Source organism: Lethenteron reissneri, unplaced genomic scaffold (assembly GCF_015708825.2).
Source record: "Lethenteron reissneri isolate LAM-NWPU_2019-01 unplaced genomic scaffold, ASM1570882v1 scaffold_667, whole genome shotgun sequence".
NCBI classification, from domain to species: domain Eukaryota; kingdom Metazoa; phylum Chordata; class Hyperoartia; order Petromyzontiformes; family Petromyzontidae; genus Lethenteron; species Lethenteron reissneri.
Genome location: NW_026892189.1, coordinates 1 through 18399, shown reverse-complemented (window position 1 = coordinate 18399; position 18399 = coordinate 1). Strand labels below are relative to the sequence as shown.

At 47.7% G+C, this 18399-nt stretch overlaps 1 pseudogene; it reads right to left on the bottom strand.

Annotated features, from left to right (window-relative positions):
- LOC133340052 (ephrin type-A receptor 4a-like) overlaps positions 1–16996 on the bottom strand; it is a 31880-nt pseudogene extending 14884 nt beyond the window's left edge.
- Positions 16997–18399: the final 1403 nt, after the last annotated feature.

Genomic DNA, 18399 nt, shown 5'->3' with positions numbered 1-18399 from the left:
CACGCCCTCTTTCTAGAAGACACGCCCTCTTTCTGGAAGACACGCCCTCTTTATAGAAGACACGCCCTCTTTCTAGAAGCCACGCCCTATTTCTAGAAGACACGCCCTCTTTCTAGAAGACACGCCCTCTTTATAGAAGACACACCCTCTTTCTAGAAGACACGCCCTCTTTCTATAAGACACGCCCTCTTTCTAGAAGCCACGCCCTCTTTCTAGAAGACACACCCTCTTTCTAGAAGCCACTCCCTCTTTCTAGAAGCCCCTCCCTCTTTCTAGAAGACACGCCCTCTTTCTAGAAGCCACGCCCTCTTTCTAGAAGACCGCCCTCTTTATAGAAGCCCCTCCCTCTTTCTAGAAGCCCCTCCCTCTTTCTAGAAGCCCCTCCCTCTTTCTAGAAGACACGCCCTCTTTCTAGAAGCCCCTCCCTCTTTCTAGAAGACACGCCCTCTTTCTAGAAGCCCCTCCCTCTTTCTAGAAGACACGCCCTCTTTCTAGAAGCCACGCCCTCTTTCTAGAAGACACACCCTCTTTCTAGAAGCCACGCCCTCCTTCTAGAAGACACGCCCTCTTTCTAGAAGACACGCCCTCTTTCTAGAAGACACGCCCTCTTTCTAGAAGACACGCCCTCTTTCTAGAAGACACGCCCTCTTTCTATAAGACACGCCCTCTTTCTAGAAGACACGCCCTCTTTCTAGAAGACACGCCCTCTTTCTAGAAGACACGCCCTCTTTCTAGAAGACACGCCCTCTTTCTAGAAGCCACGCCCTCTTTCTAGAAGACACGCCCTCTTTCTAGAAGACACGCCCTCTTTCTAGAAGACACGCCCTCTTTCTATAAGACACGCCCTCTTTCTAGAAGACACGCCCTCTTTCTAGAAGACACGCCCTCTTTCTAGAAGACACGCCCTCTTTCTATAAGACACGCCCTCTTTCTAGAAGACACGCCCTCTTTCTAGAAGACACGCCCTCTTTCTAGAAGACACGCCCTCTTTCTAGAAGACACGCCCTCTTTCTAGAAGACACGCCCTCTTTCTAGAAGCCACGCCCTCTTTCTAGAAGACACGCCCTCTTTCTATAAGACACGCCCTCTTTCTAGAAGACACGCCCTCTTTCTATAAGACACGCCCTCTTCTAGAAGACACGCCCTCTTTCTAGAAGACACGCCCTCTTTCTAGAAGACTCGCCCTCTTTCTAGAAGCTCCTCCCTCTTTCTAGAAGACACGCCCTCTTTCTAGAAGCCACGCCCTCTTTCTAGAAGACACGCCCTCTTTCTATAAGACACGCCCTCTTTCTAGAAGACACGCCCTCTTTCTATAAGACACGCCCTCTTTCTAGAAGACACGCCCTCTTTCTAGAAGACACGCCCTCTTTCTAGAAGACTCGCCCTCTTTCTAGAAGCTCCTCCCTCTTTCTAGAAGACACGAACGCCCTTCCCGATGGGGCTATGATAATGTTTATGGTTGTGTTTATTTCTTAGGAAAGTCACAACACAGGCAGTCCTCTACTTACGACGGAGATGCGTTACGACGACCCCGTCGTAAGCCGAAAATAACGTAAGTCGAAGATGGCCTCTAGCCTACCCAGGAGTCTTAAAGGACGGTGATAATTTAGCAAAACAAAGCAATTTACAGTAGCGTACTGTATAAACTATATACTGTGTGTACTTATTAATTGCAATACTGTATTGCACAGTGAAATGTAAAGTAAAAAACAAGGAAAAGTCTTAGCCTACCTATATGAACTGCAATTTAATAGAAAGTTTTAGCAGGAAACAATCCTATCTGCTACAGAAACTTTTAACATGCATTGAACGTATCGTATCATGGTAACCCTAAAATTAAATCGCTAAAGCTACGTATCATAGTGTAGTGTATAGTGTAATGCATAGTGTAGTGTATAGTGTAGTGTATAATGTAGTGTATAGTGTAGTGTATAGTGTAGTGTATAGTGTAATGTATAATGAAGTGTATAGTGTAGTGTAATAATGTAGTGTATAGTGTAGTGTAATAGTGTAGTGTATAGTGTAGTGCATTGTGTAGTGTATAGTGTAGTGTATAGTGTCGTGTATAGTGTAGTGTATAGTGTAATGTATAATGAAGTGTATAGTGTAGTGTAATAATGTAGTGTATAGTGTAGTGTAATAGTGTAGTGTATAGTAGTGTATAGTGTGGTGCATTGTGTAGTGTATAGTGTAGTGTGTAGTGTAGTGTATAGTGTAGTGTATAGTGTAGTGTATAGTGTAGTGCATTGTGTAGTGTATAGTGTAGTGTATAGTGTAGTGTAATAGTGTAGTGTATAGTAGTGTATAGTGTAGTGCATTGTGTAGTGTATAGTGTAGTGTGTAGTGTAGTGTGTAGTGTAGTGTATAGTGTAGTGTATAGTTTAGTGCATTGTGTAGTGTATAGTGTAGTGCATTGTGTAGTGTATAGTGTAGTGTATACATGCATTGAACGTATCGTAACGTATCATATTGTCCTGTACTCACCAAGATTCTGTCCGTCGTCTGCACACGTGAACGATGTTAGGTTGTTGATGGCAATTTTGTCGAATCGCCATCGTAAGATCGAAATGTCGTAAGTCTGACCCCATCGTAACTCGGGGTCTACCTGTACATGTATCCATGTCGTTGGGGTTTTATTTTCGCCGTACGTAGCCAACCGTCATCATTATTATCAGAGGCGCGAGATGAGTTCTTAAGGTTACGGGGGGGGGGGGGGGGGGGGGCTTCATATTTTCCGAGGGTTCTGTGTTGGGAAGTTTGGATAATGAAGTTGTAAAATAGAATACGGCACAAGTGCAGACAAATAATATGCTTCGTTCACATGTATGTGATTTGTATTGGAACAGAAGCCACTGGCAAGTCACGGCAATACGAGGAACACAGCAGAGGGCAGTGCAGCCAAACACATTGTAATGTGCTCCAGACGCAGTAGTAGCACTAGTGTAGAGGTATTACGTAGAGGGGTGTAGCGAGCCGTTACGTTGGGGTGTCTACATCAACGTCCGTGCGTGGGGTGTCTACATCAACGTCCGCATACAGCCCCGCCCCTCGGGCGGGGGGGGGGCAGTTGGGTATATAAGGCGGTGCACGAGAGAGCTTGGGGAGTCGTTGGAGCAGAAGAGCCGGTGAAGAGTGAAGAGCAGCGAGCTCACCAGTCAATCACTCACTCAGTCGCTCAGTCAATCAGTAGCTCACCACTCACTCACTTACTCAGTCACTCACTCACTCAGTCACTCACTCAGTCACTCACTCACTCAGTTGCTCACCACTCACTCACTTACTCAGTCACTCACTCAGTCACTCACTCAGTCACTCACTCAGTCGCTCAGTCACTCAGTTGCTCACTCACTCACTCAGTCTCTCAGTCACTCAGTCGCTCAGTCACTCAGTCACTCACTCAGTCGCTCAGTCACTCAGTTGCTCACCACTCACTCGCTCAGTCGCTCAGTCACTCAGTCACTCACTCAGTCGCTCAGTCACTCAGTTGCTCACCACTCACTCACTTACTCAGTCACTCACTCAGTCACTCACTCAGTCAGTCACTCACTCAGTCGCTCACCACTCACTCACTTACTCAGTCACTCACCACTCACTCACTCACTCAGTCACTCACTCAGTCGCTCAGTCACTCAGTCACTCACTCACTCAGTCGCTCACCACTCACTCACTTACTCACCACTCACTCACCATACAGGTTACTCACCACTCACGCACTCACCCACCCACTCAGCCACCCACTCACCTACTCACTCACCTACTCACTCACCTACTCACCTACACACTCACCCACTCACTCACCTACACACTCACCCACTCACCTACACACTCACCCACTCACCTACACACTCACCCACTCACTCACCTACACGCTCACCCACTCACCTACACACTCACCCACTCACTCACCTACACACTCACCCACTCACTCACCTACACACTCACCCACTCACTCACCCACTCACTCACCTACTAAGAGTACCAGCTAGCTAGCCTAGCCCTGGGACTACCACCCTGACTCGCTGCTCTTGTAAGAGCCGGGCAGGGCAAGCCAGGGGCGACCTCAGAGCAGCAGCGAGGTCTTCTGTGTCCTTGTGAGGGCCAGACTCGTGTGGCTGAGGGTTGGACCTGAGCCGAAGCTGGGCCAGGTGAGTTAGCCTCCTCCACTAGGATGGTCTGGGTTAGAGCGGTGTAGTAGGAGCTGACGGGGAAACGTTAGCTGAGGGACACTGGCTCGGATAGAACCGGGTGAAGGGGCTGATACCTCTTCTTCGAGTGTTAGAGTCGTTACTCTGCTGTGTTGGATTTAATTGTAATGAATGCGTGTTGTCAACGTCTCCTGCGCTACTTACGCCATTACACTTGTATGCGTCTATGCTCCCACCCGCACTGACCAGCTTGCTGAGCTGTGGTCAAATCACCGTGACAACCCACACGACGAGTTGTGTGGGGGGGGGGGGGCAGGGGGCTCACCCAGCAGTGGATTTATAGAAAGGTCCACCACGCTTGGTTGTTCAACATGGAAAGTCGTGCTGCAGTGAGGCGCAACCAGCGAGATGATAATTGGTTTTTTACCCTTTTATCTGGCAACAAAACTGACACCTTGAGGGTATTCATTATCAGAGTTATGTTTTTTGTTTGCATTATGACTGCAGGCATTGTGGTCTATGCAAACATGACTCATCGTAAAAACGGTGTCAGTTTTGTTGCCAGATAAAAGGGTAAAAAAACAATTATCATATTTTTTTTTTACTGGCAAATGAGGTACCAATGGTGTAAACCAGCGAGATGTTAACTGCCTTTCCAGGTATACAGGGTACCTGTATACCTGGACTTTGCGTGCCTCTCTCTCTCCCCGTGGTCGTATGGATTTTTCTCCGGCTCCTCCGGGTTTGTCCCCTCCACGTGTAAGAATCGACATCAACGCGCGTTCAGTGTCGGTCTTCTGCTCTAAATGTCCACGCGATGAGCAACTCCGTTGAGCATTATTTGTGGGCAGTTTGCTTCTGAGAAAGAGCGAAATAGCCCAGTTGGTCTCACCTCATCATATAAGAAGATGAATCCCTGCAGTCACGAAAGTTTTAAATCGAAATTGCAAATTTCGTTACTGCAGCTCCATGCTATTAACATTCCTTCCCTTTATTAATGCTAACCCTACTCCCTCCCTTTGATGCTGCTAATCCTGCATAATGCACGGGCATAATATGACTTTGAAACCCCCCGCCCACCTCCTACGCATTCCACAAGTAGTGACTAATCCCATATCTGCATTCCCCAAACATATGCTAAATTCCTCTTGATATGCAAATGTCTTTGTCAAGGCGCTCTTCCCCCTCCAACCCAGCATAAATATACGCTCCAAGCCTGGTGGTGTTTCATTCAGACGCTGTCTTTTCGACAGACCTGTTTTTCACCTGAGGACGGCTGCTTGCGTTATGGCCGAAACGTCGTGAGAATTATTTTAATGTTTTATATTTATTATTTTATTATTTCCCTTCTACGTGACTTTACCGAAAGAATCAAGAAGAAGACTGTAAAGCAGTCTCATTAAACCTTCACGTGTAAACATCAAGGAAGTTTGAAGCAAGCGGTCATCTGGTTTGCAACGGTGTTTTGTTATTTTTCCTCTTTGGGGAGTAAGCATTGCTGAATACTTTCACGTCACTACATTCACAATTGCACGCAGGGTATCTAACACACTATAGCTCGGAGCTAATGGGTTGAATTGAAATCGTTTTTTGTTGAAAATTAAAATGCTTGTTTTCTCATATGCAATGTTTAAATTATGAAGGAGATCACACTTATCATTGAGAAACCAGGAGAGCAGTGGAGGAATTACGGGCACATGAAAAGATGTTACAGCCAATTGGCATTCTTACATGAACAAAAGATGTTCCCGCTGGAAATTGCATCGGGGTCGGGATCGAACCCGCAACCTCATGCGTATCAGGCGCGGTAGTCAACGTCTAGCCACCGTGACACAGATGGGTAAGTTGCGTGGAACTTGCTTTAGCGGTGCTCACAACAATTGGAAAAGCACCGGGCGGATAAAACGGTGGAATAACTAAACGTGGCGATGTTTACGGGAAAGGTGGTTCTGCAGAGAGGATGGAGATAGCGTTGCGAATGACGTATCTAGTTTAAAAATCGCGCTTTACGCTCTTGACGCCCTAAAACTTTGAAGCATGAAGAATTCTTATTTGAAATCGGCGTTCCCCCCCCCTTTCAACTCATCAATAAATCAAATCAATGAAAGTGATGTCACCGTCTCATCTACCAGCGGTGGGCGTCGATAGACGATGCGACTGTTTTATTTCTTGAAACACGACACAACAATTTACGGAACAGTAAATATATTTTTTTTATTAGAAAACTAATTTGTCACCTCGAGCTGCGTAGCGGGGCGACGCCCCAACTCCCCCGTAGTGGGGACCAACCGCGACTTGCAGGCAGCGGCGGTGGCACCGAGGAGCTGGTTATAAAAAGAGCCTCTACTCGGCGCACAACTCAGACGCGTGGAGACGTGGGAACAGCAGCAGCAGCAGCAGCGGTAACAGCATCATCCAGCAGCAGCGGAGAGAGCAGCTGACCAGGGACCGTGTAAGTCGTCGGCCCTGCCTCCACTAGTAGGCCGTAAGGTGAACAAGGAAAAAGTGGCTAGAAAATGATTTTCGTTCCCACACCTGGGAACTACTTTTTAAATGATTTTTTCAAAGACAAAACCATTTTCGACTTTATGTTAAAAGTTCTCCACAAAATACCCTGCAGTTTTTTTTCAAAATCCATAAATGTATATAATTGTGAATTGGAAAAAACGAAAATCTTATGCTGCTGGTTTTGTTTGTAACTTTATTTATATACATTTTAGCAACACCAAATATCTCTCAAACTGACACTTATATATGTACCTAAACACTTGAGACAGGTTTGGTGCATTATATACTCAAGTGTGAATGTAGACCATGAAATATGGCAAATTTGTAGAAAATATGCTTCAACTTCACGGATTGGCACTAAGCAAAATTAAACATAAACATTTTAAATTTAGCAAAACTGTGATGTTTTGTACATCAAAATTTTCAGTAGGTACTGTGTAATCACAGAAAGATACAAATATAAGCACACTTTGGCCCAAGTTGGCTGAAATGACTCGAAATGCTACACTGTCCCCTTGTTTTGGAATGCTGCCAAAAAAAATTACAATTCTACCACAGATTCTTTACAGCTCAAAATCACCTTAAATTATAAGACAGCGCATATTTACTCATCGGTATCATCCCTATCACTATCAGAGCCATCATCCCATGTAGGTCTTCTGTTTCCTGTGAAACATTTGCACAATTTTGGCACCGACATAAATCAGTACAAGACAGTCTTGCAGACATACAGGAACATCTTCCAGACTCACATTTGCTATGCTTGCAACTGCAGTGGACCGCCTGCAACACACTTTCAGGGGCAGGATTTCTAGTCATCCAGGTCACTGTTCACTCACCATCCTCGAGGTGCCATCCATTGCCGACGGGTGAAGGGGCACACATTATACCTTTCAGAAAATGTCTCATTATGGCTGCTTGGTAGTTTGCCCTTTTCCAGTGTTGGTACAGGGCGTCACTTGTAAGGGGCATGGATAGTTCTAGAAAAGCTGACGATGCCATACAGAATGCTTTGTATCTTGCATCGTTCACATTTTCGGCAGATGACTGCCCATACAGGTGGCACACATGTGCAAAGTAGCTCAAGGGCTAGACTGGTCTAGGTTAAAAACTGCTACCCAGATTTGTAAAAGCAGTCAGATATTCCTCTTTCTCACAAGCAACAGAAAATGCCTTTCTTTTGCCTTTGCCATAAAAGGCACTTGTAGAGTAACAACCTGAGAAGGTATGGATCCCAATAAGTGCCAAACAGACACTTGTGCCAAGAGCTGACGACACCTTAGCTAAGTCAATGAGCCTTGTTTTGTTGCCAACCCCCGTGAAAAAATACAACCTACATGGTAAATCTGGCTGCAGACTTAAAGCAATCACTGCCACATCAGCATCAGGGCTCTTGATGACTACAGTTTGATGTTCCTGTGCAGCATGTTGTGCATGTAAAAACACCCTGGTGTCACATTCCTCATGATCACATGTCAGATCTTCAACAGCACTGAGAGTATGTAAATCCTCCATTACAGTCACGCAGTGACACAGGTCTCCATGTGCTATGTACAAGCTTAAGTCCTTTCCCACAGTGGTAAGATCAGCCTCTCGCCACACAACATAGAGGAATTCTGCCAGTGCTTCTTTGTTTGTTCCATCTGATATAAACTTTTTCCATTGTGTTGATGTCTTATGATCCCGTCCATAAATTTTCACCAGTTGTGTACCACCACCAGCTCTACGTGACCGTTCTAGGTTTTTAATACTCATTTTTGGATACTGGTCAATCACAAAGTTTATCCGTGTACAGTTTGTTTCAGAGAAAGTTTGACTATGTACTGCAGTACGGTCTCTGCAAGCTCTCCAAAGGTACTTGGTATTGACCGAATGGCTTGAATGACTGCCATGCCATCAAAGAAAATAGCTCCACTGATCACTCCATTGATGGATCCTGGGGCAACAACTTTGGACTCAATGAGTATGTCTTGCAGTCCTGCATCTCCAAACCTTTTTCCTAGAATGCTCAGGTAGGACATGCATGTGTGAAATTCACCTAGTCTAATCACTTTACGCTGAGTAAAGTCATCATCTTTCCAGCAGATTTGCTGAGCTTTGGCATATATAGCTTTGTCAAAAACTAACACTATATGGTCCAGTTCTAGCTGATTATGAATTTGGACACTTCGCTTCAGAATTGTGTTTACTGTCGACATCTCTGTTGGTGAAGCCTCAATGACTGGAAGATAATACAGTGCTGACTTTTGCAGAGTGCCATCACCTTGAAGTAATGTATGTAAACCTGTCCAGCTTGGTATTGTGCATCTTTCAGCATCTATGGACTTTACAAAAACATATGCCAGTTCAGTTTGTACAGCAGACACCGTGTTCAATTGTATGTGTCCGCCTGTAATGGAACACTTTCCTGATGAAACAAGTTATGTGGTCCTTGTCTAATAGACTGATGGTACTGTTCGACAGGGATCCTAGGGGGTACTTTCAATGAGGGTTTTCCCTTCTGTAGTGGTTGTCTGTTTGTTGTTGACACAGGTTCAACTACAGAACTTTGCAGCATAATCCCATTTGTGTGGTGGGTAGTTCTACGACCTGACAGTGTCTCCTCCGCAAAGTCAATATTGTCCCACACAAGTACTGTAGGAACCTTCTTTGAGAATCCCTTTGGTATTTTGTCTCTGCCTCTACTAGTTGAAGTTGGGCAAGGCTAGTGTCTAGACTGACAACTGTGTCCCATGCTGCACAATGTCCTAGTCTATTAGAAGTGACACAAATTGTGATGAACCTGTTAAATGGCGAACCGTTAGACCAAGACACAATGATTTAGGGGTCTGCCTCCGACCCTTAGATGCAAGATACACAATGTCTTGACAGATACATATCACTTTTAGGTTCAAATCATCTGGAATATCAACATAATAGGCCAGTGTTGGTTCCTCAGTTGCACCAATAATCCAGGAAATCAGATTGTACAGTTCAATTGGAACGACAGATTTTGCCTCGCTCACATTTAGATCATCTGATGTGGGTGGCCACGGGCATTTCATACCGGGAGAGTCACACAGAAGCATCTTTAATATTAATGCCGCACTGTAAAGTGTCCTCGTGTCCTCTGCAGTATTGATGGAGGCCATTGAACTTGGTCTTTGTGGACCAGCTTTTGCACTAGCCCTGTTTTCACAGTCACTTTCGCTAGTTACCTCAGTTGACTCTGTTGTTTCTGTACCTGATGGATGAGGTAGCCTGTCTATCAGCTTATCTGCAGACAATGTCTCAACGAAAACCATCTCACTTATGTTGCGCTTCTTGGGGTAGTGAAACACCAGCTGGGGGAAATCACGGGCCAACCTCCTACTTTTGAAATGTGAAAATGTGAGGGAATTATTAATTAATATTTATTAATATAAAATATTACTAACTCACTGTTCTTCTGAGGTCACAGTAACTGATGCACGAGACTTTGTCAAGAACCTGGTGTACTGTCTATAACAGGCCTTGTGGTATCGCACCTCCAGAGACACAGTCTTTGTCTCGAATATCCACAAGAATGCTAGTGTCTTCCTTCATCTCAGCAGCTTTCAGCAAATTGCCTGTAAATAAATAAATACTAATTAAACTAATAAAAAACTGTGTTAAGAGTTAAACAATATTGAGTGTTCTGGCTGTAGCTGTATGCAAAACAATGCAAATCTGTCTCTGACTGTAAAATAAACATTACATAAATTATGTAATTGTAATTGAAAGTTAGCCATGGTACCCAGCTTAAGGGAATAAAAGTTCAAACGTGTGTGTTTGTGTGTGTTTTGTTTTTACACTATGTGCTGACGTTTCTGCCTGTGAAAGATGGTCCTTCTGGCGTTTGCCTCCCACAGTAATGTACTTGTCCGTTTTCTTACAAATTATGCACAAGGCAGAAAGCATTGGACCAGCACAAGCTACTGGCAGGCCGGTCCTGGACCTAAGTTTTTTTGCGGGACATTGTCAAACTCGATTTCTAGACAATGTTTGTATGTTTCTGCTATTCTCCGATTCTCACCTTACAAAAAAGCCTCCGTTTGACGCAGTTTATGAATGTATCCCACCGTGTGCGTGTAAAATCCTTTGTTTCTTCTTTCTTTATGGACATGAGATGTATGTAGCATTGTTTAAAATACTTTTTACAGACTTTTGAAGGAGGTCTGGCCGTAATTTCCTCTTCTTCACTACTCGATGTGACAACAAGGGCGCAGACATCTTGGACTAATGTTTACCTCTCGTCCCAAAAAGCAGCCACCTTATTGGTCTAGCGGGAAGCACGTGACGCAAAGCCTAATCACTGACGATTAAAATATGATTACGCGAGGAAAGAAATATTTCCGACTTTAAACAGTAATAAAAAATAAACTGCAGGATTAGACATGGAGAACTTTTATTTTCACGGCCAAAAGCAATAGATCTTTTTTTTGGAATGAAAAGAATGTAGTGCCCCCATATATGGGAACGGGATTAAACGTTAAACGTCTTCACCTTACGGCCTATAGGGGCTGTGTGCTCCGTATAACGTCGATTCAAGAGCACGAAGAGATGATGTAATGCAGCGATACCCGCAAATTGCCCCTACAGGCCGCCAGGTGTCACCCTGTCACTACACGAATTAAGAGATCAAAGAGGAGGCACGTGAACGACAAACAATTATGGGAAAGACACAGATCGTCGGGGAAAAAATTAACCCGTAAAACTACGTTTTTCACTATAAATCCTTTATATGCGTGGCGGCTAGTGTCCTCTCGTCCTCTGGCTTGAGATGGCTGCCACCTATGGGTCAGATGATTGCATGCCACCATTAAGCAATTGGTAATTGAATATAATTTATTTTTCCCTAAAAAGTGTAAAATTTTGGAAAAATGTTTTCACGAAAATAAATTGTCACGCACAACGAGTCTGTGTGCAAAATGTCAGCTCGATTGGATCACGGGAAGTGGGTTAAAAACTACCGAAAGATTTGCACGGTCGTAAGCGCGCAAGCAAGTGAACTTAATATAAAGGATTAAAAAAATCTAAAGTGTTAAAACCGACAGGGGAGCGAGCGGTGAACGCCGTGAGAAAACCCCCAACGAGACACGAGAGACAAACGTCGAGATCCCGAGCGGAGGAGGCCGTGCCAGCGAACACGACTAAGACGCAGTGGGAGGAGGTGGTGGAAAGAATCGGCGGCGGCGTCGTCGACGTTGAGAAGTCGCCGCGGCGTGTGGAGGCCACCGCCACCGCGGACGAGAAACTGTGCGGGGGGAGAGGAGGCAGAGCGAGGTGACGGTGAACACCCGTCACCGTAACGGTGAAACACCCGTCACCGTGACGGTGAAACACCCGTCACCGGGCAGAGGCCTCGTTGGGGCCGTGAGAAGTGCCAAAGTGATCTTCTTGGTTCTTTCGGTAAAGTCACGTAGAAAGGAAATAATAAAAATAATAAAAATAAAACATAATAAAAATAATTCTCACGACGTTTCGGCCACAACGCAAGCAGCCGTCCTCAGGTGAAGAACAGGTCTGTCGAGGCGACAGCATCTGAGGACGGCTGCTTGCGTTGTGGCCGAAACGTCGTGAGAATTATTTTATTATGTTTTATTTTATTATTCTATTACTTCCATTCTACGTGACTTTACCGAAAGAACCAAGAAGATGAATCCCTGCAGTCACGAAAGCTTTACATCGAAAGGCCAAAGTGGCCGTGACGTTTGTACCGCTCGCCTCTCGTTCTGTGTTTCTATTTTACCGGGAAAGGCCCCTGCCGGAGCTGCTGTTCGACGCTTTTTTCGGAAGCGTCCCGGCCACCGCAAACGACGGCTCGACAAAGCGGTTAGTGCCATCATCAACATCATCACGTCTCCCCAGTGCTAGCGATGTTCACTACACACCACACCGGGTACTCATTTGAGGCCGAGTCGACCTAGGAGAGGCCCAGGACCAGTTCAGAAAATCGTCAGGAAGAGGGGCCTCTGGCACAAGATTATTCAATACAATTTTCATTCGTGATTTTGTCGTGATTAATCGAAGGTGGAGGGGTGACCAGCCCCTCGTACCCATCCAGAGCCCCCATTTAGCCGCTGTGGTGGTTACAAACGCCATGAAGGGAAAGGCCAATTTAAATTGGCCCTCCCCCCACGGCACTGCCCACCACAGCGTTCCAGTCCGGCACCACGAGGAGGTAGGGGGTTGTTCTTTTGCTTCCCACACAACAACAACAACAACCGCCATTGGCCACTAAGTGGCGGTGACGTCACCACGATGTTTGTGCCAGGCCATGTGCACCTTGAGGCCACGTGAAGTGTCGAACGCCCGCTGGCAGGAGGTCACGGGGCAGACCCAGGTGCCTACGGGTCGACTAACTGAGATGACCGAGATGACTGGCTGAATGCACCACCTGTGCCCCCTACTGTGCCAACTTGCTGTGCTTTAGCCACCCGGCGCTCACACACAACGGACGCACGCACACACAGACACACGCACACACGCACGCACAGACACAGCGCACAGACACACAGACACACGCACAGACACACGCACACACGCACACACGCACACACAGACACACGCACACAGACACACGCACACACGCACACACGCACACACACACAGACACACACACAGACACACAGACACGCACACACACACAGACACACACACACAGACACACACACAGACCACACACACAGACACACAGACACACACAGACGCACCTGTAGTGCGGCGCGTCGGTGACGGCGGTGACGAGCTGGGTGAACGAGGGCCTGCAGGAGCTCTCCGCGTGCCAGCAGCTCAGCATGAGGCGACGGGAGACACATGGGGCATCCATGGGACGTGGCAGTCGCCAGCCACCTTCCACTGCCTCCAGCACCTGGGGGCACACAGAGACCCATAGACTACTCATAGAGACCCACAGACTCACCACACAGAGACTCACAGACTCACCACACAGAGACCCACAGACTCACCACACAGAGACCCATAGACTCACCACACAGAGACCCACATAATCACCACACAGAGACCCATAGACTCACCACACAGAGACCCACAGACTCACCACACAGAGACCCACAGACCCGCCACACAGAGACCCACAGACTCACCACACAGAGACCCACAGACTCACCACACAGAGACCCGCAGACTCACCACACAGAGACCCACAGACCCGCCACACAGAGACCCACAGACTCACCACACAGAGACCCACAGACTCACCACACAGAGACCCACAGACTCACACAGAGATCCACAGACTCACCACACAGAGACCCACAGACTCACACTACAGGGCTGCTGGTGCTGAACTCACGTCCCGGTTGCTCATGTCCCAGTATGGCCGCTCGCCGTGTGTCATCACCTCCCACATGACGACGCCGTAGCTCCACACGTCGCTTGCCGACGTGAACCTGAGCTGGGAAATCGCCTCCGGGGCGGTCCAGCGGATGGGGATCTTCCCCCCCTGGGGGACATTCACAATTTGATTTCGCCCTCGGCTTTCGCGGCCGATGTCGTCAGTACGCGGCGAAGGGTTTGGTATTAGGTTTTGACCCTTTCAACTGGTACAAAACTGACACCTTTATACAAGGCATCATGTTTGCAATAACCACAACCAAGCAGTCAAAATGCAAACAAAAAGAAACAACTCTGGTAATGATATGCACTGTCCTCGAAGCTGATTGGTCCACACCCGAGACAGCTTTTCTTAGAGTCTAGTCTCCATTGGTGTTGGACCAGATTGCGCCAAAAGGCGCACAACTCAAAGACAGCGCACTATCAGAGTATTGAGAGCTCGGGGTGAAGCATTTACACTATGAGACTTCTCCTTTACCAGTGGCAAAATAAATTATTAGGTTTTTACCCTTTCAACTGGTACAAAACTGACACCTTTCTCCACCCACCTTTACCCGGGTGGTGTACACCGCCTCGGAGTGGTCGTCCGGCAGAAGCATCCGCGAGAGTCCGAAATCGGACACCTTGCACGTGAGCTCGCCGCTGACGAGCACGTTGCGGGCGGCCAGGTCTCGGTGCACGTAGCCCACGCGGGACAGGTGCCGCATGCCGCATGCCACGTCCCGCAGCATCCCCACCAGCTGGGGCAACAGCAAGTCGCCCTTCTTCTTCTACCACGTGGTCCAGGCCAGAGGGCGGGGAGGGGGAGGAGGGAGAGGGGGGGGAGGAGAGGGGGAGAGGGGGGAGAGGGGGGAGAGGGGGAAGGGAGGAGGGAGGAGGGGGAGAGGGGAGAGGGGGGGAGGGGGAGAGGGGGGAGGGAGGGGGGAGAGGGAGGAGAGGGAGGAGAGGGGGGAGGGAGGGGGAGGGAGAGGAGGAGAGGGGGGAGAGGGAGGGGGGAGGGAGGGAGGAGGGAGAGAGGGGGGAGAGGGGGGGGGGGGGGGGGAGGAGGGGGGAGGAGAGGGGGGAGAGGGGGGAGAGGAGAGGGAGGAGAGGGAGGAGAGGGGGGAGAGGGGGGAGAGGGGGGAGAGGGGGGAGAGGGGGGGGGGAGAGGGGGGAGAGGGAGGAGAGGGGGGAGAGGGGGGAGAGGGGGGAGAGGGGGGGGGGGGAGGAGGGGGGAGGGAGGGAGGAGAGGGGGGAGAGGGGGAGAGGGAGAGGGGGAGGAGAGGGGGAGAGAGGGGGGGAGAGGGGGGGGGGGAGAGGGGGGGGGGGAGAGGGGGGAGAGGGAGGGGAGGAGAGGGGGGAGAGAGGGGGGGGGGGGGGATGAGGAGGAGGACGCCTGGGTGACGTTGCTGCTGGTGCGGCCGTCTGGAACGCTCTTCCAGGAGCTGCGAGGTGCTTTTACGTCATCGTTATCGTCACCGTCGAGTTTGACAAACTAATTTGTTTAGAACTGCCGCTTGTTGTGTTTGGTTTGCCCCCCGCCCCCCAGCGCCAGTTGGCTACGTAAGGTGCAAAGGAAGTTTGATGCACACGCGTGCAGTCATCACCGCAAGCGGAGCCCCGGTAGTAGGAACTACGGCACACAACAACAACACAACACACACACAACAACACAACAACACACAACAACACAACACACAACACAACAACACAACAACAACACACAACACAACACAACAAACAACACAACAACAACAACACAACAACAACAACACGCCACCATTTGCTCGCCATGTGTGGACAGTTACAGACACAACTGTGAGTGTTGTGAGGCTGCAACGCACCGATGATCGCATCACTTGGCATTGCCACTTCTTACCCTGAGGAACACATCCAAGGAATGGTTTTCCATGAATTCGGTGATGATCATGACGGGTTTACCTTCGTCGAGAGGGCAAGAAAGCAGACGTTAGCAATCCACGCAAAGCATTCACGACTAAACCGCAACATCATCACAGGGTCACTAAGCACCTTGTATTGCTGCCAAGATGCATCGCTGTGTTTTCATAAACACGAACTTTCAGAGGTACGAACAAACCTGTACGTCCGGTTGCCCGTTCTGAACCGAGAGTTGTAAGTTCAACCACCACACGCAATAGATGGTGGTGGTGGCATCTACATCTGCAGAACGTGAAAACCCAGTAGTGGTAATGTGCAGTGTGTATAGTGTGTGTGTAGTGTAGTGTGTATAGTAGTGTAGTGTATAGTAGTGTATAGTGTAGTGTATAGTGTAGTGTATAGTGTATAATAGTGTAGTGTATAGTGTAGTGTATAGTAGTGTAAGTGTAGTTTAGGTATGAAGGTTATAGTGTATGTAGTGTATAGTGTAGTGTATAGTGTAGTGTATAGTAGGTAGTGTATAGTGTAGTGTAGTAGTGAAGTGTATAGTGTAGTGTATAGTGTAGTGTTAGTGTAGTGTAGTAGTGTATAGTGTAGTGTATAGTGTAGTGTATAGTGTAGTGTATAGTGTAGTGATAGGTGTAGTGTATAGTGTATAGTGTTAGTAGTGTATGTGTGTATAAGTGTAGTGTATAGTGTAGTGTATAGTGTAGTGTATAGTGTATAGTGTAGTGTATAGTGTAGTGTATAGTTGGAGAGCAAATCCAAACATTTCCCATCCGAGTGCGGTGACGTTTCACCGGTGATCACGACAACGGGCTTCACCAGCCGCACAGCCAGCGACGTAACAGACTCGCCGGTGTGACTTTGTTTAAACTGCGTAGAAGGGACGTTCTCTGCAGCAGCTCACTCTTGGTGACGACGCCCTCCAGGCGGACGATGTTGCGATGGGTCGAACTGGCCCATGACGCTCGCCTCGCACAGGAAGTCTTGCTGCTGCTGCTCGTCGGATCTGCCCTTCAGCGTCTTGACGGCCACGCTCACCGTCGCTGCCCCTACGCTGCTGCCCTCATGCTTCAGGTATCCGATGCGCACCTTGCCAAACTCTCCTGCGGGCCAAGGGGTCAAAGGCAGTGGGTAGCACAAAGTTCAAAAAAGTTCAAAGTTCATGTATTAGGTAGAGCCCGCGTGTTATGTAGATGCAGCCCCGACGCATTGTCGAGGCTGGTGGTGCAGCGACAGAGTCAATCACGCCCGGCCGTCTTTGTCTCTCCCCCCCCCCCAGCGCTGATGGATCTGTACACACTGCACCAATCAGTGCTCACTTGTCAGGCTGGGTTGACTCGGTTCAAGTTCATGTATTAGGTGTGGCCCTGTGAGCCATTCGGCTCTTGAATCGGGTGCAACCGCAACAAACAAAGAACAGAAACGTGAACAAGAAAACATCTTAAAGTGACTAAGTGCAAACAGGTCCACCCGAGACAGCTTTCCTTAGAGCCTAGTCTCACATGGGTGTGGATCAATCAACTTCAAGGACAGTGCATACATTATCAGAGTTGTGTTTTTTGTTTGCATTATGTCTGCAGGTATTGTGGTCCATGCAAACATGACTCCTTGTAAAAAAGGTGTCAGTTTTGTTGCCAGAAAAAAGGGTAAAAAAACCAAATCATATTTTTACTGGCAAATGAGGTTCCAATGGTGTAAATGTGACGTTAATAGCAGTGGCGGCTCGTCAATAGAGGGCGCAGGGGCGCCGCCCCCATCATTATTCAAGAAATATACATATACAAAATTTATATAAAAATACATAAATAAAATATTTTTTTCATACGATGTGCCGGCTGGTAGTAAGAAAAGCATCAGCATTAATAAAAACTGGCTTTAATCGGTCAACTATTTTCTATGTTTTTCAATGTGTTTCATGCGGGGCGCCGGACAAATGGATGTCTATGTGAGACTTTAAATTTTCGGACAGCATGTGACCTGAAGCTGGTCTCTAATTGGTTTCTTAAAGATTCCTCGGGGCGCAAGTCGTTGCGTCCCTGGCCAATCAGAATTGGATACATGTTATTTTATCCAATCTGATTGGTTCTCGTCACCTGTCATTCAAATTTACGCTCTGGGCCACTACTGCGAGTGCGCAGGCGACACCACTTTGACACTTGCTAGGCTGATCAAATTTTTTGTGTAAACAATGGCAGCAGTTCATCCAAATTCTGTAATTTATTTACAAAAAAACCCTGTCACAAGGCTTTCGCTGGAAGAAAAAAAAAGATAAAGGATCTCGGACCGGACCAACCCGATTTACAAATCCAGCAGCAGGCCAGTGACAGAGGACGAAGCTACACACGAAGCTTCACCCGCGCTTGTTATGAGAAACGGAGGTGGCTGGCTGGATGTGATGTTAGCAATTCTCTTTTTGTTTTCCCTGTCTTTTATTTCAAAGTGTCGGCACTGAAGTTTTGTGGACAACGACGGGGGTAAGAGACCTCAAACATCTCTCTGACAAATG